The following is a 13,714-nucleotide window of genomic DNA, read 5'->3' as shown; positions in this document are numbered from 1 at the left end:
ATTTTCTCCCATTCTGTAGCTTGTCTGTTCACTGTGATGATAGTCTCTTTTGCTGTGCAGAGGCTCCTTAGTTTAATTTCATCACGTTTGTCAAATTTTGCTTGTGTTGCAATTGCTTTTGTGTCTTCGTCATGAAATCTTTGCCCATGCCTATGTCCTGAATGGTACTGCATATGTTGTATTCCAAAGTGTTTATAGTTTTGGGTTTTACATTTAATTCTTTAATCTATCTTGAGTTAATTTTTGTATATTGTGTAAGGAAGGGGTCCAGTTTTAATTTTCTGCATATGGCTAGCCAGTTATCCCAGCACCATTTATTGAATAGGGATTCCTTTTTCCATTGCTTATATTTGTCAGCTTTGTCAAAGATCAGATCGTTGTAAGTGTACCTGCACTTCTATCTCAATTCTGCCTCTATTTTAATTTTCTATTTTACCACTCTCTATTACTCAATTGCTGCTACTGGTTTTCACCATCTTCCAGATCCCAGTAAAATCTTACCCTAACGTGTAGACCCACTACTAAACAAATAGTCAGTTAAGACATTGTTTGGGGAGACTAGTGAATATAACGATCTTTCATTACAGCCTTTTCTCACTCTGAAACCAGTTTCTCTTTCCAGCCAATACCTTTTCCTGTTTCCACACCTAATGAGCCCTCTCTCCCTAGTCCAACTCCTAAATACCTCGGATATTTCCTTTTTCACCTGGTTCTACTGCAATAGTTCATTTCTCATCACCTCTGCCCAGGTAATCAGAACAAGTGTTAGTCATGCAAAACTTGATTTTCCTGAAAATCCCTCAATGGCTGCGTATTGCCCAAAGAATAAATTACAGTCTTTCTAGTAATGTAAGGTCCTCTTTTTTTATTATTATTATTGAGATGGAGTCTCGCCCTGTCGCCCAGGCTGGAGTGCAGTGGCACAATCTTCGCTCACTGCAAGCTCCGCCTCCCGGGTTCACACCATTCTCCTGCTTCAGCCTCCCAAGTAGCTGGGACTACAGGCACCCGCCACCATGCCTGGCTAATTTTTTATATTTTTTAGAGACGGGGTTTCACCATGTTAGCCAGGATGGTCTCGATCTCCTGACCTCGTGATCTGCCCGCCTCAGCCTCCCAAAGTGCTGGGATTACAGGCGTGAGCCACCATGCCCGGCCGCAAGGTCCTTTTTCATTAGGATCCCCCTAAATTCCTAGCTTCAAATCTTCCCTCACTAGTAGCTGCCAATCTGTGAAAGAACCTACCGTAAATCCTTGAGTTTACTGCACATACTCAAGTCATTCACACCCATGTACTTTCCAGCTCCCTGGAATGCCTATAGCATGTGCCTTGAACTGCTCCTCTGCCATCTCCATCCCAACCTAGATCCCAGGGAGAATTAGGCACAAGATCCCTTGTGCATACTTTGATTTTGGCGTTTGTGTGTTTTTTTCCAACAATTCCATGGGGTATGTGCGTGTGTGCGCTTTTTCTGATGTCTAACTCTTTCATAAGTCAGTAAGAAAGTAGAATCCATAAGTTTACGAATTATTCTTCAAGGCTAAAACTGTCCTTGGACACATGGTATGCAATTAATGAAACATTGTAGAATGAATGGATAAATGAATAAATGAAAAATAGATCTTTTCAACTTTTCCATGACTCTCCTATACAAACATGTTGCTGTAGTTTAAATGATCTCTTGACTGTTTCAGAAATCGGACATGGTTATCTGTGCCTCCACACTTCTGCTCATGCCTCTGATTTTGCCTGGCACGTTCCTGCCCTTCTTTCTCATCATCCGAGGCTAATGCTCCTCTGAAGTTCAACCTACTTCTTTTATGCAGTTTTCATCAACCACACAGCTGATAGTGGTTTTATTCCTCTTATTAATTTTCTATAGAAATCATTATCTGTAACAATTAAGAAGCAAATGCTTACATGCTTCTTAATATAGTTTTAACATTTCTTGTGAAATGTTTACTGTCTCTATGGCTACATCAGTACCTGTTCTGGGAGAAGAGATCCTATCCTGTAACTTTTGGTTTTCTCATTGTGTAGATTAGTACCAGTGGCCTTGACCTTCATAGGAGATTAACAAGTGTCCTATAATAATTATGTGAGAGAAACTTGCCTTCATGTGTATGGTATTTCTTTCTTTCTTCTTTTTTTTTTTTTGAGAGGGAGTCTCGCTCTGTTGCCCAGGCTGGAGTGCAGTGGTGCGATCTCGGCTCACTGCAACCTCCACCTCCCGGGTTCATGCCATTCTCCTGCCTCAGCCTCCCGAGTAGCTGGGACTACATGCACCCGCCACCACGCCCAGCTAATTTTTTGTATTTTTAGTAGAGACGGGGTTTCACCATGTTAGCCAGGATGGTCTCGATCTCCTGACCTCGTGATCCGCCCGCCTCAGCCTCCCAAAGTGCTGGGATCACAGGCATGAGCCACTGCACCCGGCCTTATGTGTATGGTATTTCTAACTTAGGAAGTGCCACTTGAAAATTTCTCCTGTAATTTTCAAATGCCTGAAGTGTTTTAAAAAAGCAATGCACTTTCATGTCATGTCTAATTTCCCAGAGGGGGGTCTTCACTGAAGTGTGTTCATGAACAAAAGTTTCTTGTTGATGAAGCCTGTCTGGGACTATGCCAAAGAAGCAAAAATTGTGAAACTATCACAGTAGAAGTATAACAGCTGCGACTTGTTGAAGGCAAACAAAGTTAATGCTATACACAAATGTTGTATGGTACTTAGTGGTTTTACCCTGATCACAATTGTAGATAATGGTTTATTTAAATCAACCTGTTTACTGATTAAGACACCCTTTTCAGATACTGTAATTTGTTAAAATTTATTAGAGACTCATTTTTCAAAACCATTTCAAATAAACACACACATACTCCTCACCCCTTCCATCTGCATTCCTTTCTTACTCATGTAACATTCTTTTTGACGTAAGCAGGATTTGGTAAACAAAACAAGATTCAGACTCTAATATTCCTCAATGAATTCATAGGCAAAGACAACAAAGTACTTATCTCTAATATAGCAATGGGTGCCATGAGAATTTTAGACAATGCTATCTGAAAAACTAAGCTTGTTGCCCCTCTTAAAACTAGTTTTTGGGCAGTATAGATACAACAATACAAAGAGGAAATATGTGTTTTTAATCAAACAAAATTAAAATGGCAACTTCATCTTTTTAAAACTGTTTTTTTCTTGGCATAGAAAAATCTATGACTCCTCTCTTCTTTTCAGTTTATAGATCATTTAAATACCAAAGAAAAAAATTCAAACAAAATGTTATTTTCAAATGCTATAATAAATACCATTGTAAATTTTTACTCCTGACATTTAATGAAAGTAAAAGAGTCTTATACTAATAAACCAGATAACAATGTGACGTAACAGATTGTCCTTCCTCCCCTCCTCTCCTCTCCTTTCCTTTTCTTTTTTCTCTGTATTTGGAATGCAAAGACTCCTCAAAAAGAGAAAGCAAAAAGAAATAATGAACTCTCCTTTTATTCAGATTGGGGAACGGTACAAGTCTTCAATATGTTGGGTTTAATGAAATCCAGTAAAGAAATGTCATTAAAAAGATACACACCTTAACCATTTTAATTTAACTGAAAACCTACATTATGTCACCTCAATGACTCGTTGTTAGAGGGAATTACTCTGGGGTCTTTGGGTGTGAGTTCACCTATTTGAAGTCTGTAGTTCAATCCACTGGCCTTTCTATCAAACCATTTCCATGTAGTATCACCTTCATTTTTCAGTTTTGGTTTCAAGTGCAGCGAAAACTAAAATCGCCAATGAATTTCAGTGAGTTCACCTTGGGCTTTATGAATCTCTGCAAATGTTTAGTTGCCTGGCCCACACATAAACCTATGGTTTTGTGTTTGTTTTGAGCCACTTGTCTTTCTAAAACTTTTACATTTCATTTTACCGGAAACTTTTTTCTGTCTCTGCTCATTTGAAAATGTACTTAGTACTTAATTAAACCATGTTATTACAGTAACAAGTATGACTTGCATATGCATTTTCAGGAATAAACAACTGACTCCCAAACAGCAATGTTAGGGAGCATATAGCAAATGAAGGATAGTGTCCTACCAGCTCCAACTTCCCCTTCATTAAGTTGTATCAGTCCCAATGTTTTACAAAAAGAATGGTACATGTTCATGAGTCTGTAATCTTGGTTTAGGGGAGAGCAGTTAAATGAATTCTTAGTGTGAAATCGTAACTGCAATGTATTCAAGTAATTGACAAAAACAATTATTTTAAGAAGAAAGCACTTGTTAAGAAAGATATTTTAAATGTTTTAAAATCAATTGCTCTTATTTTTATTTTGCAGGTAATATGATATCAAAAGCAAGAAATAAAATCGATTGCCTTATTTAAATTTCTCCGTAGTTGATTCAGCTACATGTTAAAACTATTTATCTATTTCCTTTCTGCTTATCTTCAAACATATAACTTTTTTTCTGACATTACTTTAATGCACTAAGCCTTCCTTGGGATTTAAATGTCAAAGCACAGCTATATGCCATGCCAAAAGCAAATATAGTTTTCTTTTGTCCTAATACATGCAATGCATCAAAGAAGAATACAGCTGCTGTTGAATCTTAAAATGGCTAATTCAACTTTTTTCTTTTCCTTTATTTCTTAGGAGAGTTATCTCCTCTGGCATTTCACTACCTTTTTTTTAAAAAAAGAATATGTTTTTGTCACTCTAGTATTCTATTTGTACTTGAAATAAAATCACTTTGAAATCACTTCAGAGAGGCAACTGACTTGAACATGGGTTCGCCTGGGTATGTGATACTTTTAGGTCATTGAGCTGATGTTTTTGTGCTAGAAAGATGCCCATGGCTTAAATGTTTATGTATAAACAGGAAGCTCCTCCCTTCTAAAAGAAACCAAAGGAAGCTAAAGATCAAATGAAAGACTGGAGTTAGCATGGAAGGCCAATAAAGTTTAAATAAAGAGTCACACATCTAATATTACAAATAAGTCAGATTTAGCATGATGAAATGGGACTTCTCAGAAATTGCCAGTAGTTTCATTTATCAGAAACTAAGATAGAGCATAGCGATTTGCAACATAAAAACCAATGGAATCCAATATGGGAAATAAACCGAGTTAAGGTAAAGGGACAAGATGAACATATCTACCTGAAAGAATCACAATACGATGACCCCATGAGAAAACTGAAGTTTTTCTATATGTTTTAAGTTGGGAATTAGGTTTTAGGACGCAAGAGCTTTCATCCGAAGCACAGTCCCTAAAAGGAAATCCAGTTTCACTTATAAAAAATTGCTTGTTGGCTCAAGTTCTTTCAGAATTAGCTTCAGCCAACCTGTTCTTTGATTATTTGTAGTTTGATGGGATCACAGTCACAACGATGTCAGGACTGAGCAAGTGTAGAGTTTTGAATAACGTGAATTTATCTGGGAGACTTTCTGCCCCCTTTACCTCTTATCAATAATTATCATGAATGAAAGTAAGGTATTTCCAGAAGCCTACAGTATGCATAATGAAATAAGCACCTAATGGTAAAAGACAAAATATTTCCCAAAGTAAGAGAAATGCCTGCACAGTTTGATGCCAGCTTAACTGATGACATTAACATTTCTAAAGAAAAAAAGAGAAGGAGATGGTCGACCTGGAAATGTATTAAAAAAGGAGGTGTCCGACCTAGAGGGTAGCAGTTTGGAGTCAGCAAGATTCAGGTGAAAGAGAAAGGAAATCTGTCATAAAAACCATCACTAAAGAAACACTAATAAAAAATTTTTTTTCTTACTCTATGGCTGTCTTACCAGTGGATCAATGGTTATACAATTATCATATAAAGTAGGTTCTGGGATAATTCACCTCTAGAGTCTGGACTGAAACAGAAAATTAAGAAACATGTGGATTTAATTTTGAAAAAGTAGTCTAAAACCAAGTAGCTTTTGATTGGAAAAAGCTATATTTTTGAGAGCAAAACAGAGGCATCGTAAGTGTTAAGACATAAAAGCCAAACAACCGTTAAAATAGTGTAGAGTCTGATCAATCACCCTCCCTTCATCACCTCAGCATTCAGTCCCAGGAGGTACTGTCTACTGGTTGGTGTGATCTCCAAGAAGTATTTGTTGACTGAATAAATCTCAACCCTAAGCCAAAAAAGAATCTGAGAGAAGTCTCAATCAATTTAGTTTATTTTGCTGAGGTTAAGGACATTCCCATGACACATCCTCAGGAAGATCTGAGGACATGTGGCCAAGGTGGTTGGGGTATGACTTGGTTTTATACATTTTAGGGAGACATGAGACAACAGTCAATATATGTAAGATGTATGTTGGTTCCGTCTGGAAAGGTGGGACAACTCAAAGCAGGGGCTCCCAGGTGATAGGTAGATTTAAATATTTTCCGATTGGCAATTGGTTGAAAGAGTTATCATTTAAAGACATGGAATTAATAGAAAGGAATGTCTGGGTTAGGATAAGCGGTCATGGGGACCCAACTTTGATCATGCAGATGAAGCCTCCAGGTAGCAGTCTTCAGAGAGAATGGGTTGTAAATGTTTCTTATCTGACTTAAAGAGACTATTCTATCAGTCTTAAGGTCTCTGTGTTGATGTTTGTGAGGCATGTCTGACCTAAACTAGTTTTTTTTTTTTTTTCAGGATTATTTGGAATGTCTTTGGCAAAGGGGAGGGTTCATCAGTCAGTATGATGGCTTAGAATTTTATATTTGGTTTATACAGCAGAGACTTAGGAATCCTATGATGGCCTTTGAGGGTCTAATGTGTAGAGGGCCTCATGTCAGCCTGAGTGGCTGTGTAGAGCAGATATGGAGGGATGGCATGCTGAAGCAAAGGGGGCATAGCCTAAGGAAGCTGTCCCTAATGCCTAACCTCTCCCCCACAACACATATGCCATGATTCATTTCAGCTTTATGTAGTCTCCAAAAGATATAGAAATCACTGTGTGTCCCTATAGGGCCTATAAAATGCTTAGATGGCTGGTAGATCAGACGAAGGTATTAGGAGAAAGAAGACCTAGTGTGTATAGTCACCAACCATCCTAATTTACCCAGAACTGAGGGGTTTTTCCAGAAGCAGGACTCTCAATGCTAAAACCAAATGGGACTCAGACATGCTGGGAATAGCTGTCACCTTAAACACAGATCCCAGAACCTAAGTCCAGCAATACCCATGACATATCTGAAGGCCAGCAGGAGCAGTTGTCATGACAGTGGGTGGCAGGGACAGAAGTGGGACCCTGAAGGCTGACCAGGCTGGGGACTCTCAGGGAGCTCAGAGGGAACCTTGGTGGAGCAGGTGGGACAGATCCCACCCCTGTGGTGATAACGTATTGCATAAGCTGACTCTGACCCAAGCCATGCTAGGGCATCTAGAACTCTTGAAATGGTAGTACAACCACAAAAGGAAGTTTACCTTTGACTGAGATCAACTCCCACGTTGACTGAATATACACAGAAAGGAGGAGTGATTACAGTACCAAAATGTATGTGTTCAAGTATTTATCTTTTCTGCTACTGACTAGAAATAGGGAATTAGCGAATGACGACAAATTTTAGAAAATGATAAATGTTACATGTTTTCTTCATCTAAGTTATGAACGCAAAATTTAAGCCTGCTTTTGTAGAAACTCATGACCTCTTTTGTTTTAGTCCATTTTCACATTGCTATAACGAACTGCTTGAGACTGGATAATTTATAAAGAAAAGAGGTTTAATTGACTCACAGTCCCACATAGCTGGAGAGGCTTCAGGAAACTTATAATCATGGCAGAAGGCAAAGGGGAAGCAAGGCACATCTTACATGGCAGCAGGAGAGAGAGTGAGTGAAGGGGAAAGTGCCATACTTTTAAACTATCAGATCTCATGAGAACTCACTCACTATCATGAGAACGGTAAGGGGGAAATCCACCCCCATGATCCAATCACCTCCCACCAGTCCCCTTCCCTGATACATGGTGATTACAAATCAACTTGAGATTTGGGTGGGGATACAGAGCCAAACCATATCATCCTTCTTGACTGCTTTCATTTGCCTTTCCAACAGAGTCAATTTAGTTTTGAGATATTTTTCATGTATCTACCTAATCCTCATTTAAATGTTCTTATGAAAATTCATTTACTTATTCTTTTCTTTGAAAGAAAAAAATCAAACTGGATATTCTTGAAAATAAAGCATTGAATTAAAAACAAACTGGGTCTGTGATTATGTACTTCATCCAAAAATATAATGAAGACTTAATTACTAACTCTGGAATAGTATCTAGTCTATTCATAATTTTTCAAGTGGTAATTTTGTAGGCTATGTTTAAGTTGGGCCATTTGCATTTCCTTTTCCGCTCTCTGTGTTATCTGGGATGTTTACTGATTTTGTTTCTAAATGTATTTTTTAATATATTTGCAATGGAGTTAGACAGGAAAGAGCAGAGAAGATTCTAATTCTAATGAGTCACTTTTTACTAGTGCTGACTCTAAAAATATGAATTTGCTTTGGCCTCTAAACAGCTATTTAGCCCCCAAAATTCAATCTCTAGGGGACATCACTAAAATGCAACTTAATACACTCCAAAAAGTATTATCTTTTCTTTCAAAGTCATTTCCATATTTAGGAATTTGTTCTTCTGTATTCTGGTAAAATGATGGTACTGGTTAATTTTAGAAGTGGGGACTAGGGAAAGGGCAGGTGCTTTTGGCTCCAAGAAAAATAAAACTTAATTCATAATTACTTAGATAAGTGATAGTTGATATTTTTCACATACAAGTTAGTATCAGTGGCTGCTTGATCTATGGTTTTCTTGACCCTACAGCTCTAGACATCAGTTCTACATTTTACCAAGGATGGTGGAGATCAAGAGGGGCAACTGTATCAGGAGAACAAAAGCTTTCCCAAGAACACCACAGCTAACTTCTGCTTAGCTCTTAGCAGCCAGAACTGTGTCTCATCTCTGCTTCTGCCTAGCATAAAGTAAAAAACATTCCTCTGGCAGCTGAGCTGTGAAGAGTGCTCTTAGGACTGAAATAGAAACCACAGTTGCAAAATGGACTTCACTATTACTCACAAAACAGAAAAAAAAATTGTCAAACCAAGCATGATCACCACTTAATTAAGCTCAAAATATGTTAACATCAGCTTCTTCCTAACCATGTGTCCTGGCTACAACCACAGAAAAACAGATCAAACAATAATTCTACACCAATTCACAAGTTCTGAGGCCAACTATCAGATCTGTTGTAGCGAATCTGTTGTAGCAAGTCTCTGAGTTTAGGAATTCTAGCCAATACCAACGAGGACTGACTCACTCCATCCCCTAATACCCTCCCTGACTCTCCCTCAATGTCCATCCCTCCCCAAGCACCCCCTCTCCCCAACTTTAAGATGCCCTATGGTTCTCCTTGTGATTCTCTCTTGAAGGAAGAAGTGAATGGACCTAACTTTGGCTAAAGGAGTGTTTCTGAAGGTTTGGGCTCTCAAGTTTTCACACCTGGAAAGAGGCTGGAGAGAAAAAGATTGAGAATAAGAGTTGAGTCCGACATCTTAAGATGTTTGCCATAAGCAGTCAATAATGCAAGGGTTCTAGGAATGAGTAAAAGAGAGTAACAATGCAAGAAGAAACAAAAATGTTATCTCTGGGTATTTTACCTTTCTCAGAGAATGTTTTGGGAACTGAAGGTTGATGACAATCCTCCTCTCTAAGAGCAGATTATCACTAAGGGACTCAAGCTAGCAGCTTCCATTATTAGAGAGCAATTTCTGCCCATTATCCACCACCTCCCCTTCCAGTTCTATGATTGCTTATAAAATGTAACTAAAGATACCAAAGACCCTCAATAGTTAAACAAAAGGGATTCTGTCAATCACAAAGGTTTATTGTGTAAACCTGGAGACACAGGCTTGTTACATACATATATCCAACTCTCTTCCTGACATTTCTACTTAGACGTCCAGTAGACATTTCAATTCATGTCCAACCTTGAATTTCTGACTTTTTTCTTTAGCCCCCTTGACTAATTTTCTCTACAACTAGTCTTCCCAGTCTGAAGAGATGGCATCTCCTTTCTTCCTGCTGTTCTTAGCAAATCATTTGGATTTATCCCCATTTCCTCCATTTCTCTCATACCCCACGTCTAATTTGTAAAGAAACCCTACTGACTCTGCCTCCAAAATATATTCAGAATTGGCCACATCTCACTACTTCTTGTGCTAGCACCCTGGTCTAGGGTACACACGTCTCTCACCTGGATTATAATGGCATAATTTTAGTTAGCCTCCTGCTTCTACCTTTCATGCTCCCACAGGCCAGATTCATCCTTTTAAGACGTGAGTACATCATGTTGCTCTATTTAGAATGCTGCAAATGGCTCCTGTATTCCTTCAAAGTAAAAGCCACACCCTTACAATAACCTACAAGTCTGGAGGGCTTGTTCTGGCGTCTATTCCTTCAACTATTCTTGACCTCCCGAACTTGCCACCATGGCTTCCATACTGATCCTGGATCATCCAAGTGCCTCTTTCGTTGCCTGTGCTCTCTGGGTCAAATGTTCTTTCCCTGCATTAGTACATTCAGTTACCTCTTTCAAGTCTTGCACTAATATTATCTTTTCAATGGAGGCTTATCCCGATCAACCTATTTAAACTACAACTCAACACCTTGATCTACTGACATGCCAGGCTTCCTTGTTTTGTTCTAGTATTTTTACCCATAAAATTTATTCTTTCTCACTTGCTAGATTATTTACTTTTTAATTATAGTTTGTCATCTCTCCTTCCTCCCGTCCCCCCACCACGTCAGCTTAGAATTTTCAATAATCTTTATCTGTCCTGTTCAAGGATTTATTCCAAGTGCCTAGAATAGCATGACATCTAGTATGCACTCAGAAAATAAATACTGAATGCATAATTCTGTAGCTTGTCATGCTTGCTCTTTCCTTGATTCAAAGCTGCGTTCAGAAAATAAGCACGTGAACAAAATAAGTCACATGCAACTCTACCCACAAAGCAAAAAAAAAAAAAAAAAAAAAGTTCAAATCGTAGGGTATTCCAATACAACACATAGAAAAACACCTTGAGACAAATCATCCCCCAACTGTTTCCCTAAGTTCTACTCATCAAATCATTGCAGCTGTGACTGTTATCTCCAAACATTTTATAAAAGTCAGGCTTGTGTAGCTCTTTTATTTTTTTTACCCTATGTTCTCATTTATCCTTTTTTTTCTCCCTCTCAAAAATAACTCTCAAATCGATCAAGCTGGAACTGGGAAGGAGAAAAGAAAAGCCACTGTAGGCTTCCTTTGGGAGAATTTGGGTAATCCGAAAAGAAAGTTGTAGATACAGGGCAGTTGCAAAGTCTTAGCGAGGAGAAAGAAGCAGAGATGTGCTAGGGGTGTATCATTAAAGGATTATCTGGATACATCACTGCTCTATGAGGACAGACTAAAACCACTGGCACTTTTACCTGGAAAGACACAGATTAAGGGTGATATCATCAATACACTCTTCAGTGGTTTAAGTAAAATAGTCCTGTCTCATACCTATGAAAGTACACTTCATGCTTAAGATTTTGAACTGGGAACATTTTAGGTGACTAAAGGAATCTGCTGTTTCACACATTGGTATTTAATGTACAGATGTTGTTGCCTTAAAAACAAAGTGTAGGCTAAAAATAGGTTCCATAATGGGTTTAGAAAATGCGTGGAGATGTGTCACAGGTGACTACTTCCCTGCAGCTAATCTTTTCATTTGTCATCCTAAAGAATAAGAAAGGTGTGAACTTTGTTCTTTTAGCTGCAGGAAACTTGGCAAGATGAATATTGGGCCTGACCTATTTTGGCAAAAAAAAAAAAAAATATTTTGTGTATCTCTGTATCTGTGAAAAATTGAAACTTGTATTTTCTTTTCTATACCTTCCCTTGTGTTGGTCTCCCCACCAGGAGTATCACCTTCCATTTTATTCATTTACCAAAATCCCATTCATTCTTTTGGGACCAGTTTAACTCCTGTGTCTATCAGAGTAAAACATTAATATCTCAACATATCACCCCTCCTTCTTTAGTAGCAAACAATTTATATATAATGCCTAGAAACACGATGTTTAGAGAGAAACAGCAACATATTACCTAGCCCTTTTACCAAGCTGAAAGAGGTAATGAAATTATTGTATCATCACAATTACTGACCTGAAAAAAAGAGTAGATACTAAAAAACTCCATAACTATTATGAAGAAAATATTTTTTTCTGTACAAAACAATATGTGGATAATTATCTAAAATCAGAACAAATGATCTTTAAAACATTCATCTCAGCTTTTCTGATTATTGCTGCTACTTGCTCTAGGCAGAAATAATAGCTGATACATTATTAATGGCTCAATAATTAGGAGTATATTTCCATTAAAATTGTTCACTATTCTATTTAAATATAAACTGTTTAGGCTACTAAGATCAGTACTTGCATACATGAATAGAAATAAGAAGTATACTATGTCATAAAGTCTTATTACAAACATGTGAAGGCTTTATAAAAGTTCTATCTTACAGCCACCACAAACTGTAACTTACCATTCACATGAACGCCATCTTATTCAGATTTTATGAACGCAAACTTACTTCAAAATAGATTATTTTATATGTTTGTAAAATTCATTTTTGAGTGACTTCTTAAAGTATTTCCTCTTGAATAAAATACATTTGTTAAAGACTTATGGTCTACATTTTGTTGTGGGTAGACTGAGATAGGATTAATATCTTAGTTCAAAATTTTAAAAAAATTTAAAGAACTTTCATCTTCCCTAAACACAAAATTAACAAAATGAGCTTTTAGAATAAGACAGTTCTTCCTCAAAAGACTTAAATATATCTTAGAAAATCATATAAATTCACTAGGTCAACTTCAAATCATATATAATTTGTTTACAGACAAAGCATCTCAAAATGAAACTTGTTCATAGTGGAATGACAGGCCCTATCTAGAAGTATATTAAGGTAGTGTATGCAGTATAATCATAATATTTCACAGAAAAGTTGCATCTTTCCACTGTGTGAGAATACAATTAAAGTTTTTATTAAAAATTTCTCCCCAGGTTTGCAAAACCAATAAAGATTTGATTTTTGTCATATTTTAATAGGTGTATTTTGTAAGCTTAACCAGTTACTCTAAATATTCTGCTTCATAAATACCCATCTTGCACACTGACACTTTTGTAATATTCCTTTTCTTTCAGAAGCGGGTTTTGGAAGGGACATGCTGAGGCCAAGTCATGATTGAGACAGAAAGAGAAGGCACATTTCTGCTGTAAACTAAAAATCAACTGTCAGAGTTTCTCTGCCACACTGCTGTTGCTTGCAAAACTACTTATTGAAGTCTCAGATTCTCTGATTGGAGGCTGTTGAACAAATATAACACCACAGTGTGTTTTATCACATATATATATATATGCTATATATACGATATATCTCATATATGCTATATATACATATATATGCTACCTATATGTATATATGCTATATATATCTCATATAGCACATATAGGATATATCTCATATATAGCATATATATGCTATATAGGATATATATGATAGATATATGATATATATATCCACATAAAAACATAAACATCATCACTGCTAATATCACAAGTATACTACAATACGTACTTTGAATGGTAATTTCCACCTTACCTGTTTTTAACTTTAATTTTCTTTTTGGATGTTT

The 13,714-nt window shown here is 37.2% G+C and overlaps 1 protein-coding gene across 1 annotated transcript in view; it reads right to left on the bottom strand.

Annotated features, from left to right (window-relative positions):
• Positions 1-13,714, bottom strand: part of CNTNAP2 (contactin associated protein 2) — a 2,292,243-nt gene that overhangs the window by 1,001,298 nt on the left and 1,277,231 nt on the right. The gene's annotated exons all lie outside the window — the stretch shown is intronic.

Source organism: Gorilla gorilla, chromosome 6, assembly GCF_029281585.2.
Source record: "Gorilla gorilla gorilla isolate KB3781 chromosome 6, NHGRI_mGorGor1-v2.1_pri, whole genome shotgun sequence".
NCBI classification, from domain to species: domain Eukaryota; kingdom Metazoa; phylum Chordata; class Mammalia; order Primates; family Hominidae; genus Gorilla; species Gorilla gorilla.
The sequence above is the reverse complement of the archived record's forward strand: the minus strand, read 5'-3'. Positions and strand labels throughout refer to the sequence as shown.